General features: G+C 41.5%; 1 pseudogene; it reads right to left on the reverse strand.

Annotated features, from left to right (window-relative positions):
- Positions 1-13,995: 13,995 nt before the first annotated feature.
- LOC134757280 (small ribosomal subunit protein eS19-like) lies at positions 13,996-14,535 on the reverse strand (annotated as a pseudogene).
- Positions 14,536-14,996: the final 461 nt, after the last annotated feature.

Here is a 14,996-nt window from a genome sequence, read left to right on the forward strand (position 1 = left end):
ATAGTTTGCAAATAATTTCTCCTATTTTGTAGGTTGTCTGTTTACTCTGTTGAAAGTTTCTTTTGCTGTGCAGATGCTCTTTAACTAGGTCCCACTTATCAATTTTTGTTTTTGTTGCGATTGCTTTTGAGGACTTAGCCATACGTTATTTGCCAAGACCAGTGTTGAGAAGGATATTTCCCAGGTTTCCTTCTAGGATTTTTATAGTTTGAGGTCTCACATTTAAGTCTTTAATCCATCATAAGTTAATTTTTGTATATGGTGATGGGTAGAGGTCCAGTTTCATTCTTTGCATATGGATAGCCAGTTATCCCAAAACCATTTATTGAATAGGGAGTCCTTTCACCATTGCTTATTTTTGTTGACTTTGTTGAAGAGCTGATGGCTGTAGGTGTGCAGCTTTATTTCTGGGTTCTCTATTCTGTTCCATTGGTCTATGTGTCTGTTTTCATATCAGTACCATGCTGTTTTGGTTACTGTAGCCTTGTAGTATATTACCTTGAAGTCAGGTAATATGATGCCTCTGGCTTTGTTCCTTTTGCTTTGGATTGCTTTGGCTATTCAGGCTCTTTTTTTGGTTCCATGTGAATGTTAGAATACTTTTTTCTAATTCTGTGAAAAATGATATTGTAGTTTGATAGGGATGGTGTTGAATCTATAAATTGCTTTGGGCACTATGACCATTTTAATGATCTTGATTCTTCCAATCCATGAGCATGAAATGTTTTTGTATTTGTTTGTATCATCTCTGATTTCTTTCAGCAGTGTTTAATAGCTCTCTTTGTAAAGATCTTTCACCTCCTTGGCTAGATATATTTTGGTGTATTTTTTGTGGCTATTGTAAATGGGATTGCATTCTTGATTTGGCTCTTAGCTTAAACATTATTGGTATATAGAGTACTACTGATTTTTAGGCCAGGTGCAGTGGCTCATGCCTGTAATCTCGGCACTTCAGGAGGCCAAGATGGGTGAATCACTTGAGGTCGGGAGTTTGAGACCAGCTTGACCAACATGGCGAAACCCTGTCTCTACAAAAAATACAAAAATTAGCTGGGCATGGTGGTGGGCACCTTTAATCTCAGTTTCTCAGGAGGCTGAGGCAGGAGGATCACCTGAACCTGGGGGGCAGAGGTTGCAGTAAGCCAAGATCACACCACTGCACTCCAGCCTGGGTGACAGAGTGAGACTCCATCAAAAAAATAATAATAATACTGATTTTTTTTGTACATTGATTTAAAGTATCCTAAAACTTTACTGAAGAGGTTTATTAGTTCTAGGAGCCTTTTGGTGGAGCCTTTAGGGTTTTCTAGGTATAAGATCATATCATCGGTAAAGAGAGATGGGTTGGATTTCTTTTCCTAGTTGGATGCCTTTTATTTCTTTCTCTTGCCTGATTGGTCTGGTTAGGACTTTCAGTACTATGTGGTGAGAGTGGGCATCTTTGTCTTGTTCCAGTTCTCAAGGGGAATGCTTCCAGCTTTTGTGCATTCAGTATGATGTTGGCCATGGCTTTGTCATAAATGGCTCTTATTATCTTGTGGTGTGTTCCTTCAGTGCCTAGTTTGTTGAGAGTTTTTATCATAAAAGGGTGCTGGATCTTATCAAAAGCTTTTTGTGTCCATTGAGATGATCATATGGTTTTTGTTTTTAATTCTGTTTATGTGGTGGATCACATTTATTGATTTGTGTATATTGAACCAAACTTGCATCCCAGGAATAAAACCTATTTGATTGTGGTGAATTAACTTTTTGATGTGCTGCTGGATTCGGTTTGCTAGTATTTTGTTAAGGATTTTTGAATCTATGTTCATCAGGGATATTGGCCTGTAGTTTTATTTTCTCATTGTGTCATTGCCAGATTTTGGTATCAGGATGATAGAATGAGTTAGGGAGGAGTCCCTCCTCCTTGATTTTTTGGAATAGTTTCTGTAGGATTGGTACCAGCTCTTCTTTGTATGTCTGGTAGAATTCAGCTGTGAATCCATCTGGTGCAGGGCTTTTTTTGGTTGGTAGGTTTTTTTATTACTGCTTCAATTTTGGAACTCAATATCGGCCTGTTCCAGTTTCTTCCTGGTTCAATCTTGGGAGGTTGTGTATTTCCAGGAATTTATTCATTTCTTCTATATTTTCTAGATTGTTTGCATAGAGGTGTTCAAATAGTCTCTGAAGATCTTTTGTATTTCTGTGGGATTGGTTGTAATGTCATCTTTGTAATTTCTGATTTTGCTTATTTGAATCTCGTCTCTTTTTTTTCGTTGTTAATCTAGCTGGTGGTCTATCAATCTTGTTTATCCTTTCAAAAAACAAACTTTTGGTTTTGTTGGTCCTTTGTATGAATTTTTTTCACCTCAGTTTCATTCAGTTCTGCTCTGATTTAGTTCTGTCTTTTCTTCTGTTTGATTTGGGGTTAGTTTGTTCTTGTTTTCTAGTTCCTCTAGGTATAATATTAGACTGTTAACCTGAGATCTTTCTAACTTCTTGATGTAGTCATTTAGTGCTATAAACTTTCCTTTTAACGCTACTTTTACTGCATCTCAGTGACTTTGGTGTGTTATGTCTCTGTTTTTATTAATTTCCAAGGATTTTTTTATTTCTGCCTTGATTTCAGTATCTGTCATTCAGGAGTAAGTTGTTTAATTTCCATGTGATTGTGTGGTTCTGAGATATCTTCTTGGTATTGATTTCTATTTTTATTCTACCATGGTTTGAGAGTATGCTCGGTATGATTTACATTTCTTAAAATTTATTGAGACTTGCTTTATGGCTGACCATGTGGTCAGTCTTAGAGTATGGGTGATGTGCATATGAGAAGAATGTATATTCTGTGGTTGTTGGTGGAGTATTCTATAGATGTCTGTTAGGTCCAATTGATCAAGAGTTGAGTTTAAATCCAGAATTTCTTTGTTAGTTTTCTACTTCAGTGATCTGTCTAATACTGTCAGTGGGGTGTAGAAGTTCCCCACCATTATTATCTGACTGTCTAAGTCTTTTTGTAGGTTTAGAAGTACTTGTTTTATGAATCTGGGTGCTCCAATGTTGGGTGCATATACACTGAGGATAGTTAAATTTTCTTGTTGAATTAAACTTTTTATCATTATGTAATGCCCTTCTTTGTCTCTTTAACTGTTGTTGATTTAAAGTCTGTTTTATATGATATAAGAATAGTGACCCCTGTTATTTTTTGTTTTCTGTTTGCGTGATAGATCCCTTTACTTTGATCCTGCCAGTGTCATTACATGTGAGACACCCTCTTGAAAACAGCAGACAGTTGAGTCTTATTTTTTTATCCAACTTGCCACTCTGTGCCTTTTAAGTGGGGTGTTTAGACCATTTACATTCAATATTAATGTTGATATTTGAGGTTTTGATCCTGTCATCATGCTGTTAGCTGTTGTTTGGTAAACTTGATTGTGTAGTTAATTGCTTTATAGGGTCTATGGGCTATGTATTTAAGTGTGCTTTGTGGTAGTAGGTATCATTCTTTCATTTCCTTGTTTAGAACTCCCTTAAAGACCTAAAATTCTGTTAATGTTTGCTTCTCTGGAAAAGATTTTATTTCTCCTTTGCTTATGAAGCTTAGATTGGCAGAATATAAAATTCTTGATGGGAATTTCTTTTCTTTAAGGATGCTGAAAATAGTCCCCCAATTTCTTTTGACTTGCAAGGTTTCTGCTGAGAAGTTCGCTGTTAGCCTGTTAGCATTCCCTTTTGTACATGATCTGCCCCTTCTCTATAGTTGTCTTTAAGGTATTTTTTTTTTTTTTTTTTTTTTTTTGGAGACAGAGTCTCACTCTGTCACCCAGGCTGGAGTGCAGTGGCACTATCTTGGCTCACTGCAAGCTCTGCCTCCCAGGTTCACACCATTCTCCTCCCTCAGCCTTCCGAGTAGCTGGGACTACAGGCGCCCGCCACCATGCCTGGCTAATTTTTTGTATTTTTAGTAGAGATGGGGTTTCACCGTGTTACCCAGGATGGTCTCGATCTCCTGACCTCGTGATCTGCCTGCCTCAGCCTCCCAAAGTGCTGGGCTTACAGGCGTGAGCCACCACGCCTGGCCTAAGGTATTTTTCTTTCACATTGGAAGGTACAATGACTATGTGTCTTAGGGATGGTCATCTTGCATAGTATTTCACAAGCGTTCTTTGAATTTCTTGAAGTTCATGTCAACCTCTCTAGCAAGGCTGGGGAGGGAAATTTTCATGGACCGTATCCTCAAACGTTTTCTGAGTTGCTTATTCTCTCTTTTTCTCTCTCAGAAATGCCAATGAGTTGTAGGTTTGGTCTCTTTACATAATCTGATGTTTCTCAGTTGTTTTGTTCATTTTGTAAAAGTATTTTTACTTTATTTTTGTCTGACTGGGTTGATCCAAAGCACTGGTCCTCAAGCTCTGAGATTCTTTCCTCAGCTTGGTCTAATCTGTTGTTCATGCCTCTAGCTGAATTTTGAAATTCCTATAGTGAATTTTTCTATTCCAGAAGTTCAGTTTGGTTCTTTCTTAAAATGGCTATTTCAACTCTTGTATCACTTTATTGGCTTCATTGGATTGGGTTTCAACTTTCTCCTGAGTACCACTGAGTTTCTTTGCCATCCAGGTTCTGAATTCTGTATCTGTCAATTCAGCCACATTTCAATCTGGTTAGGGTTCATTGCTGGGGAGCCAGCACAACCATTTGGAGGTAAGGAAACACTCCTTCTTCTTGATTGCTGGAGTTCTTGTGTTGATTTTTCCTTATCTGAGAGAGCTGGTGTTTATCCTTTTGAAGTTGCTGTTATTTGGATGGGGCTTTTTGTTTTTATATGCTTTTGTTCTCTTGAGGCTTTGACTGTGGTGTGTATTGTGTATAGTTGATTGGCTTCATTTCTGGGTGTTTTCAGAGGGCCAAGGCTCTGTATGGGTTATTGAGTTGTGACTAGATTCCTGTACTGGGTTTCACAGTCAATGTGTGCTAAAGGAATTTTTGATTGGTGGTATAATTCAGGCTGCATTCCAGTAGATGGAGCTTAAGAGTAAGGGCCAGCAAATAGGCTGTCACTCAGCTATGTGCCTCTTTTATATTTCAGGGCATTCACAGCAGTACTTTGTGGAGGGAGAGATGTCAGGCGTGAGAGACGACCCCAAGTTTGCTCCTAGGCCTTGGAGGAGCACCCTCTAATCATTGGCATCATGCCTGCATTTCCTTAGCCCCAAGAGGGCCCCTGGGAGGCTACACTCCCACCTCCCTTGGGTGGCCAGAATCAATGGTTAGGTTGTCAGGAGACCCACAGCTCCCCCGAGATCCACTGGTCCTCTGTGTTTGACATAGTCAGAGTGGGTTATGGAGTATGTCTGCGGATGGTCTGTAGATGCAGTGGGTCAAGATTGGAGGATCCTCAGGGCAGTGTTGTCATGGGTGCACAGCTGGTGCAGCACCCATGACTCATGACTGGGGGGTTTTGCTCAGCAGAAAACTGTGGGGACTACCCAGCTTGTGCTCGCCTGACTGAATCTCCTTCCGGTGTCTGCCACCATAGCAGGCCCAAACAGCTAGTTTTGTTCCAAGCCTTCTGTGCCCAGATTGCTGGGCTGTTAGGTGTTCTGGGCTGAGGGGCTCCCTTGGGCAGAGGCTGTGGGCTGTTAAACAGGGTACACCCTTCCCAGACTGATTTTTGTGGAGGGAGGCATGCCCAAATCCCACACTAGTACATGAACCTGCACCTCACTCTTCTGAGGTGTTCTGAGAGTGGGGGCTCCTCACCTGCTTGAGCTCAGGCCACAGATCTGAGCTCGATACCCCTGAGCTATGTGCTCAAACCCTGGGGAGTTGGGACCTGCCCCATGGCTTTGTCCTTTGGCCCCTTGGAGTTGAGTACTGGCTATGCTGAGGAATGGGGGAGGCTGAATCTTTCCCAGGCCACCAGCAAATCAATCAGGTGGGGCAGTGGAGGGTGTGCTGTGTGCACACTCTTGCACAAGCAGCCAGGCAGGGGCCTTAGGAGGAGCCAGTGGATAGGGGGGTGTGCAGATCAGATGCACCCTAGTACTGCAGGAAAGACAGCTCTGCTCTCTCCCAGCCTGGCAGTCAGCAAGGGCTAGAGTCACTCAGAGCAAAATGGAGAGCCTTGGAGGATGGACACCTATGGTAACATTTTGCTGCGGTTGTCCCCCATGCAAAACCTTTTGGGCTTAGCACAGGTTCAAGTTCTGCCTCTGCCTACTTTCCAGGCAGTTCCCCTGCAAATTAAAATGTCTTTGGGGTCATGGGATCTCTTGTAGCTGAATCTCTTCCTTAGGACCTGCTTAGGGCCAGGAGCTGGTCCTGGTGCTCAGCAACTCTATGAAGTATTCCCAGCTTCCACCCTGTTCAACCTTAGTGTCTGTGTTGCCTCTCTATTGACTTTCTGTGTTTTCTTTCAAAAGATCTGTTTGAAATGTGTTGGATTAGTCAATTTTTGGTTTCTTTCAGTGGGAGAGGCATTTCCTGGCTGCATCTAGTCAGCTATCTTGTTCTTCTCAATCCTTTTCAATTTCTTTCATCAGTATTTTGTAGTTTTCCTTGTAGAGATCTTTCGCTTTCTTGGTTAAATGTATTTCTAGGTATTTTTTTAAATTTATTTTTGTAGCTATCATGAATAGAATTGCCTTCTTGATTTCTTCCTTGGCTAGTTCATTAATGTTGTATAGAAATGCTGCTGATTCTTGTGTGTTGATTTTGTATCCTGCAACTTTACTGAATTTATTTATCATATCTAAGAGTTTTTTGATGGAGTCTTTATGTTTTTCTAGGTATAAGATCATATCTTTAGAAAAGAAGGACAATTTGACTTCGCTCTTCCAATTTGGGTGTCTTTTATTTCTTTCTCTTGCCTGATTGCTCTGGCTAGGACTTTCACTCCTATGCTGAATAGGAGTGGTGAGAGTGGGCATCTTCGTCTTGTTCCAGTTCCTAGAGGAAAGGCCTTCAGCTTTTCCCCATTCTGTATAATGTTAGCTGTGAGTTTGTCATATATGGCCTTTAATTTGTTGCGGCATGTTCCTTCTGTGCCTATTTTGTTGAGAGCTTTTATCATGAAAGGATGTTGAATTTTTATCAAATGCTTTTTCTGCATCTATTGAGATGATCATATGGCTTTTGTCCTTCACTCTGTTGATGTGATGTATCACATTTATTGATTTGCATTTGTTGAACCATACTTGCATGCCTGGGATAAAACCCACTTTGTTATAGTGGGTTTTTAAAATGCGCTTTTGGATTCAATTTGCTAATGTTTTGTTGAGGATTTTTGCATCTGTATTCATCAGATATATTGGCTCAGAGGGTCCTTTCTTTCTTTTATTTTGTTTCATCTTTGTCTGGTTTTGGTAACAGGGTAATGCTGGATTCATAGAATTAGTTGGGAGAGGCTTCTCCTTTTCAATTTTCTGAAATAGTTTGGAGAATTGGTGTTAATTTCTTTTCTAAAGTTTAGTAGAATTCAGCAGTGAAGTCATTCAGTCCAGGGCTTTTTCTTTTGTTGAGAGAGTTTTGATTACTGCTTTGACTTCATTACTTGTTATTAATCTTTTCAGGATTTTCTATTTCTTCCTGTTAAAGCAAACTATAGCCTGAGAAGGACTCCGTACTTCTGTATTTCAGTCCTTATGGTTGAACTGTAACCTAGCTTAATAGGCAGACAAGATCGAAAACCTAACTTAGGAGTATGAGCCTGGAACAATAGCTGAGTTTTGGCCAATCCCAGTGGCCATATTTCAACCACTCATAGACTGCTAAGTGTTCATACTGTGTTCAAATAAGGCAAACACCAATCTTTAACCAATCCAGGTGTTTCTGTACCTCACTTCCGATTTCTGTACGTCATTTCCCTTTTTGTGTCTATAAGGTTTTTTTGTTTTTTTGTTTGTTTTTTTGTTTGTTCGAGACATAGTCTCGCTCTGTTGCCCAGGCTGGAGTGCAGTGGCACAATCTCAGCTCACTGCAACCTCCGCCTCCTGGGTTCAAGTGATTCTCCTGCCTCAGCCTCCTGAGTAGCTGGGATTACAGGTGCCCACCACCACGCCCAGCTAATTTTTTTTTTTATATTTAGTAGAGATGGGGTTTCACCATGTTGGTCAGGCTGGTCTCAATCTCCTGACCTCAAATGATCCTCCCACCTTGGCCTCCCAAAATGCTAGGATTACAGGCACGAGCCACTGTGTCTGCTCTGTCTATAAATTTGTTCTGACCACAAGGCATCCTTGGAGTCTCCTGAATCTGCTGTGATTATGGAGGCTGCCTCATTTGCAAATCGTTCATTGTTCAATTAAACTCCTTTAAATTTAATTCGGCTGAAGTTTCTCTTTTAATATTTCTGATTCAATCTCGGTAGGCTATATGTGTCCCAGGAATATGTCCATTTACTCTCGCTTTTCCAGTTTGATAGTGTATCATTATTCATAAAGTCTCTGATTATCTTTTGTATTTCTGTCTTATCAGTTGTAATGTCTTCTTTTTCATTTCTGATTTTGTTTATTTGGGTCTTCTGTCTTTTTTCTCGGTTAGTCCAGCAAGTGATTTATCAATTTTGTTTATATTTTAAAAAACACAACTTTTGTTTCATTGATCCTTTGGTGTTTTGGGGTTTTTTTTTTCTTTTTAGTCTCTATTGTGTTTAGTTCTGCTTTGATCTTTATTATTTATTTCCTTCTGCTAATTTTGGATTTGGTTTGTCCTTGCTTTTCTAGTTCCTTGAGGTGCATCATAAAATTGTTTATTTGAAGTCTTTCTACTTATTTGCTGTAGGCACCTATTTGCTATGAACTTCCCTCTTAGCATTGCTTTTGCTGTATCCCACAGGTTTTGGTATATTGTGTGTGTTTCTATTTTCATTTGTTTCAAGAAATTTTTTTATTTCTTCCCTGGCCCAGTTGTCATTCAGGGGCATATTGTTTAATTTCCATGTATTTGTTCAGTTTCCAAAGTTCCTCTTGTTATTAATTTCTACTTTTATTCCACTGTGGTCTGAGAAGACACTTCATATAATTTTAATGTTTAAAAATTTTTCGATACTTGTTTTGTGTCTTAATATATCATGTATCCTGAAAGAATGTTCTGTGTGCTGATGAGAAGAATATGTATTCTGTAGCTATTGGGGGAAATGTTCTGTAAATATCTGGCAGTCCATTTGGTCTAGTATGTAGTTTAAATTATTTTTTTTCCTGTTAATTGTCTGTCTAGATTATCTGTTTAATGCTGAGAATGAAGTGTTGAAATCCCCAACTATCATTGTATTGGAATCTATCTCTCCCTTTAAATCTAATGTTTGCATTTATATCTGGGTGCTCCAGTGTTGGGTGCATATATGTTTAGAATTGTTATATATCTTCTTGCTTAACTGATTCCTTTATTATTATATAGTGATCTTCTTTGTCTTTATTGACTGTTTTTGACTTAAAGTCTGTTTTATCTGATATAAGTATAGCTACTTCTGCTCGCTTTTGGTTTCCATTTGTATAGGATATCTTTTTTCATTCCTTTACTTTTCGTCTACATGTGTCTATGTGTGAGATGAATTTCTTTTAGGCAGCATTTAGTTGGGTCATGTTTTTTTCTCCATTCAGTTAGTCTATATTTTTTCAGTGGAAAGTTTAATTCATTTACATTCAAGGTTATTACTGATATGTGGGGACTTATTTCTGTCATTTTATTAATATATTTCTGGTTATTTTTTGTATCCTTTGTTCCTTTATTTCTCTTTTATTGTTTATCACTGTGGTTTGGTGGTTTTCCATAGTGATAATGTTTGAGTATTTTTCTTGTTTTTGAGTTTACTCTATCTGTGGGTTTTATATCTGTATGTGTTTTCATGATGGTAGATGTATTTCTTTCACTACTGAGTGTAGAATTTCTTAAGCATTTCTTGTATGACTGATCTAGTTGTGATGAATTCCCTAAACTTTTGCTTGTCTGGGAAAGACTTTATTTCTCCTTCACTAATGAAGGATAACTGTGCTGGTTATAGTATCCTTCACTGACCATTTTTTTTTCTTTCAGCACTTTAAATATATCATCCCATTCTCTCCTGGACTGTAAGGTTTTTGCCAAAAATCTGCTGTTAGTCTGATAGGAGTTCCTTTATAAGTGACTGCCGAGACCAGCTCAGTTGGGGAGACCCTAACTCAGCAGCGACAGAGGAATTACAGACACACACACAGAAATATAGAGGTGTGGAGTGGGAAACCAGGGGTCTCACAGCCTTCAGAGATGAGAGCCTCAAACAGAGATTTACCCACATATTTATTAACAGCAAGCCAGTGATTAGCATTGTTTCTATAGATTATAGGTGAACTAAAAGTATTCCTTATGGGAAACAAAGGGATGGGCCGAAATAAAGGGATGGGTTTGGCTAGTTGTCTGCAGCAGGAGCATGTCCTTAAGGCACGGATCGCTCATGCTATTGTTTGTGGTTTAAGAACACCTTTAAGTGGTTTTCTGCCCTGGGTGGGCCAGGTGTTCCTTGCCCTCATTTCGGTAAACCCACACCCTTCCAGTGTGGACGTCATGGCCATCATGAAGATGTCACAGTGCTGCAGAGATTTTGTTTATGGCCAGTTTTGGGGCCAGTTTATGGCCAGATTTTGGGGGGCCTGTTCCCAACAAGTGACTAGATGCTTTTGCTGTTTTTAGAATTGTCTTTGACTTTTGCCAGTTTAACTGTAATGTGCTGTGGAGAATACCTTTTTGCATTGTATCTATTTGGGAATTTTTCAGCCTCTTGTATCTGGATGTTTGGCTTTCTTGCTAGACTTGGACAGTTTTCATCTATTATTTTGTTAAATAACTTTCATTTTGTCTTCACCTTCTAGGACTCTGAAATTTTGAATATTTGGTCACCTTATGGTGTCCTATATGTCACATAAGCTTTGCTCATGTTTTAAAATTCTTTTTTCTTTATTTTTGTCTGACTGGTTTATTTCAAAAGACCTGTCTTCAAATTTGAAGCTCTTTTCTTCTCCTTGATGTAGTCTATTGTTGAAGTTTTCAACTGTAGTTTCTATTTCATTCAATGAATTCTGTAGTTTCATAATTTCTGGTTGATTGTTTTTATGATAACTATCTCTTTGGTAAATTTCTCATTCATACCTTGAATTGTTTTTCTGATTTCTTTGGATTTTTCAGGATTCTCTTGTATCTCACTGAGCCTCTTTAAAAATCAATATTTTGAATTCTTTTTTAAGGATTTTATGAATTTCTTTTTTTACTTAGATATGTTACTGGAGAATTATTATGTTCCTTTGGAAGTGTCATACTTTCTTGCTGTTTCATGTTTCCTGTGTACTTATATTGACATCTGTGCATTTGGTGTAACAGTTGCTTCTTCCAGTTTTTGAATTTGCTTTCATAGGGGAGGACTTTTTCCTGAAGATGTATCTATGGTATTGTTTGTGTAGGAAACTTTGGCCTTGATTCTGGGTGTGTACAGTAATGTAGTCTCTGTATGATTTCTATGGCTATAGGCAATGTTAGTGATGTCTGTGATTTCTTCAGTGGCTTAGGATGAGGTCATTAGTGGAGGCTGTGGTGAAGTATTGCTGGGGACTGGGACACCAGGTGGGCCAGTCTTTGGGACCTAATGGTGACAGTGGTAGGCTGAGTGTGTCTGTCCTTAAGCCCGAGGGTGGCATATGCTGGCACCAGTGTTAGCAGGTCCAAGCATGCTGATTCTTGGGCTTCCAGGTGGCTTGTTCATATGCTGGTGGCAGTGGTTGGCTGGCAGGTGGGCAGCTTCTCAGGAACCTGGACAGTAGGCATGTTGTGAGTGATGGCAGTGGCAGTGGTGAGACAATTCTCTGGGTCCCAAGCAGTATGCAGTGGTGTTGGCAGTGGCTGCAATGGGCTGGGCCGTCTAGTCTCCAGGTCTGCAGGTGTTGTGTGCAAGTAGGTGCCAGCTGCGGTGGTAGTGGAAGGGTGGGTGGGGCCGACCTCAGGCCCCCAGGAGGAGTTTTCAGGTGCTGACACTAGTGGACTGGGCTGGATGAACCTCAGGCCCACAGACTATATGCTCTGGCATGGATTAGGGGAAAGCCAGCCTGAGCAGGCTTGTAGTCAGCTCCCCACAACAATGGTGCATACTGGCACTGGCTGTGGTAGGCAGAAACAGAGTGATCCCCAGGCCCCCAGCAGAATGCTTAGGGTTGTGGCGGCAGCAACTGCATTATGGCCCTGCTCCTAGAGAGGGTGAAGTTGCTTTCAGTGGCAGCAGTTATATGTAGGTGAGCTTGGTTTATGCTTCAGACCTAATGGCAGCAGCCCTTTCACTCACACTGTAGCCCCAGCAGCATAGTAACAACAGCTATGTGCAGAGGATTCTGTCTGGGTGTGTGAAAATGTGCAGTGGCTCTGCTTCTGGAGGGAGTGGGGTTAGTGGCCTGCACTTCAGCCTCAGTGGCAGCCGCTAGCTGTGGTGGTAGCTGCAGGTGGGGAATCTCAGTGGGCGCCAGGGCCATGGAGATGCAGGCACTGCTGGGTCCCAGGGAGAGTGCCGTTCGCATGGTGTTGGGCTCTCAAAATAGCACCTTACACAGGAGCTGCTGATGCCTTGGGGATGTGTGGGATCCAGTGTGAACTCCCTCTCTGGGGCAGTACCATTGTGTGGTCTCCAGGAAGCTCTCTGTTTTCGTCTCAGGGCCCCTGTGGGTCAGGGGCTCTACCATGGCTAGGACTGCAGGAGTCCACGCATGGCTGGGACTGCAGGAGTCCACGGTGAGAATGTGGACCACGAGGCATCTCTCACTTCCCTTTTCCCCACAATGGGGAGTCTCTACAGACTCCTAGCTGGTCCTGGCTGAGTAGGCTGCCTTGCTTCCCTTTTATTCCTTGCCTTAGGTGTTTCCTGACACTTCTCCAATGAATTCCAGTGTTCTTTTTTGGATGACCTATTTGAAATGTGACTATCTACTCACTATTTAGGTTCTTCTTTGTGGAGGAGGCAAGTACCAGCCATCTTTAAGCCCCTCTGACTTGAACTTTTGAGAACCAGAATCTTCCTAGAGTCTTTAAGTACATGATGAGATGGTATCTGAGGAAGATGAATCTGTTTATTTGCAGTAGTGGAAGAAAACAGTGGCATAAGTAATCACAAATAGCAGATTATTATAAAACGATGTAGCAGGTGCTATAATATCCTCAATCTGTTGTTTTCAAGCTATGAGTTTCAGAATGCTAGGGCTCCTGGGAAAGGCCTTGGGGATACTAAGTGGGGTGGGTGGATGAGGCAAAGCTGAGGGGAAGCGGGACTCAGCACCCCTCTCCCTTTCCCACCTTAACTGGAACAGCACTGCTTTTATTGTTTTAACACATGGAGTTCCAGATGACGTTTATTTTCAGACAAGAATTTAATAGATCTTAACTGAACAACATCAATTAATTACAGAAATACATAGCCAGACAAATGTGCCAGGAGGGGGCTGTTTGAGGATAAATACTTTGCTGGGCATTCACCTCCCAGAGCTGTTAGAGATTACTTCACATTTTCACCTGTGAGATACCAGCTCTGACAAGGGGAAGATTCTCCCGGAGAAGACAGATTTGGAAGGCTGCAGATATGCCTGTGCCTCAGGAAACGATTGAACCTGGCTCACTTTATTCAACACACTGTGCAGTGGCCTTTCAACTCTTAGCCCGGGGGTCTGTCTCAGGCCCAGTCAGGTTCTGTCTTCAACTTGATTCCCTCAGCGAGTTCCAAGGCCTACTTTCCTCTTCTGGTAGCTTATCCCTGAGGCAGATTTGGAGTGGGGCAATTCCTCCCTCCCAAACCCTCCCCCCTTCTCTTTGTTACCCCAGACAAACATTCAAGAGCTTTTCACCCTGGATAATTAGACCAGGGCAACAAAAACAACAAACCTAGGGAAGTTACACAGGTTCTAGATTCTTATAAATATATTTTGAATACTGTGGCTTTTGTCTCCTTCACAAGAGATAATAATGGATAAATTCTGCCCTCCACATTTATTTATTTATTTTTATTTTATTTTATTTATTTTTACGAATGAGGCAATTTATTAACCTAGCATGGTTTGTTCTAATGCTTCTTGTTGTCAGCTGCCACCTCTCTGGTGATTCTGTCCACATCTCTCTGTCCCTGAGGTGTCAGTTTGTGGCCCCCATCTTGGCCCTTTTCCACCATTTTCAGCCCCTCCAGGGCTTGGAGGACCTGGCGGGCCACACTCTTGGAGCCTCGACTGAAGTGGCTGGGCATGATGCCATCTTTGATGTCCCCCATCGATCTTGGTCATGGAGCCAACCCCAGCGCCACCCCAGAGGTACAGGTGCCGTGCTGTGGAAGCAGCTCGTGTGTAGAACCAGTTCTCATCACAGGGAGCAAGCTCTTTATGCTTGGCCACCCAGTTAGGGACTTTCAGCTGCCCAGACTTTTTGAGAAAGGCTGCCAGAGCTCTGACAAACTCCTGCTGGTCCACATCTTTTACAGTAACTCCAGGCATCCTGCGGCCTCTGCGCTGCCAGCCAGGGGAAAGGGCCACATTTATTTTTAAATGACCTCACCAATGATCTTTCATTCAGTCCTGACTCTTAGATGTCCCCAAGGAATGATGTGAGCCCGCCCCTTGTCTTAGGAGTTCTCTGATCTTCTGTCCCACATGAAAAGGATCCCCTTTAAGCAGTTTCTCATTGTCATGCTTTTATCCCATTACTTCATACATGACCTTATACTATGTGTTCTGGGTTCTTTTTTTTTTTTTTGAGACGGAGTCTCGCTCTGTCACCCAGGCTGGAGTGCAGTGGCACAATCTTGGCTCACTGAAGGCTCTGCCTCCTGGGTCTACGCCATTCTGCTGCTTCAGCCTCCCGAGTAGCTGGGACTACAGGTGCCCACCACCACACCCAGCTAATTTTTTGTATTTTTAGTAGAGATGGGGTTTCACTGTGTTAGCAAGGATGGTCTCTATCTCCTGACCTCGTGATCCGCCCGCCTCTGCCTCCCAAAGCACTGGGATTACAGGTGTGAGCCACTGCGCCTGGCT

Source organism: Gorilla gorilla, chromosome 1, assembly GCF_029281585.2.
Source record: "Gorilla gorilla gorilla isolate KB3781 chromosome 1, NHGRI_mGorGor1-v2.1_pri, whole genome shotgun sequence".
NCBI lineage: Eukaryota > Metazoa > Chordata > Mammalia > Primates > Hominidae > Gorilla > Gorilla gorilla.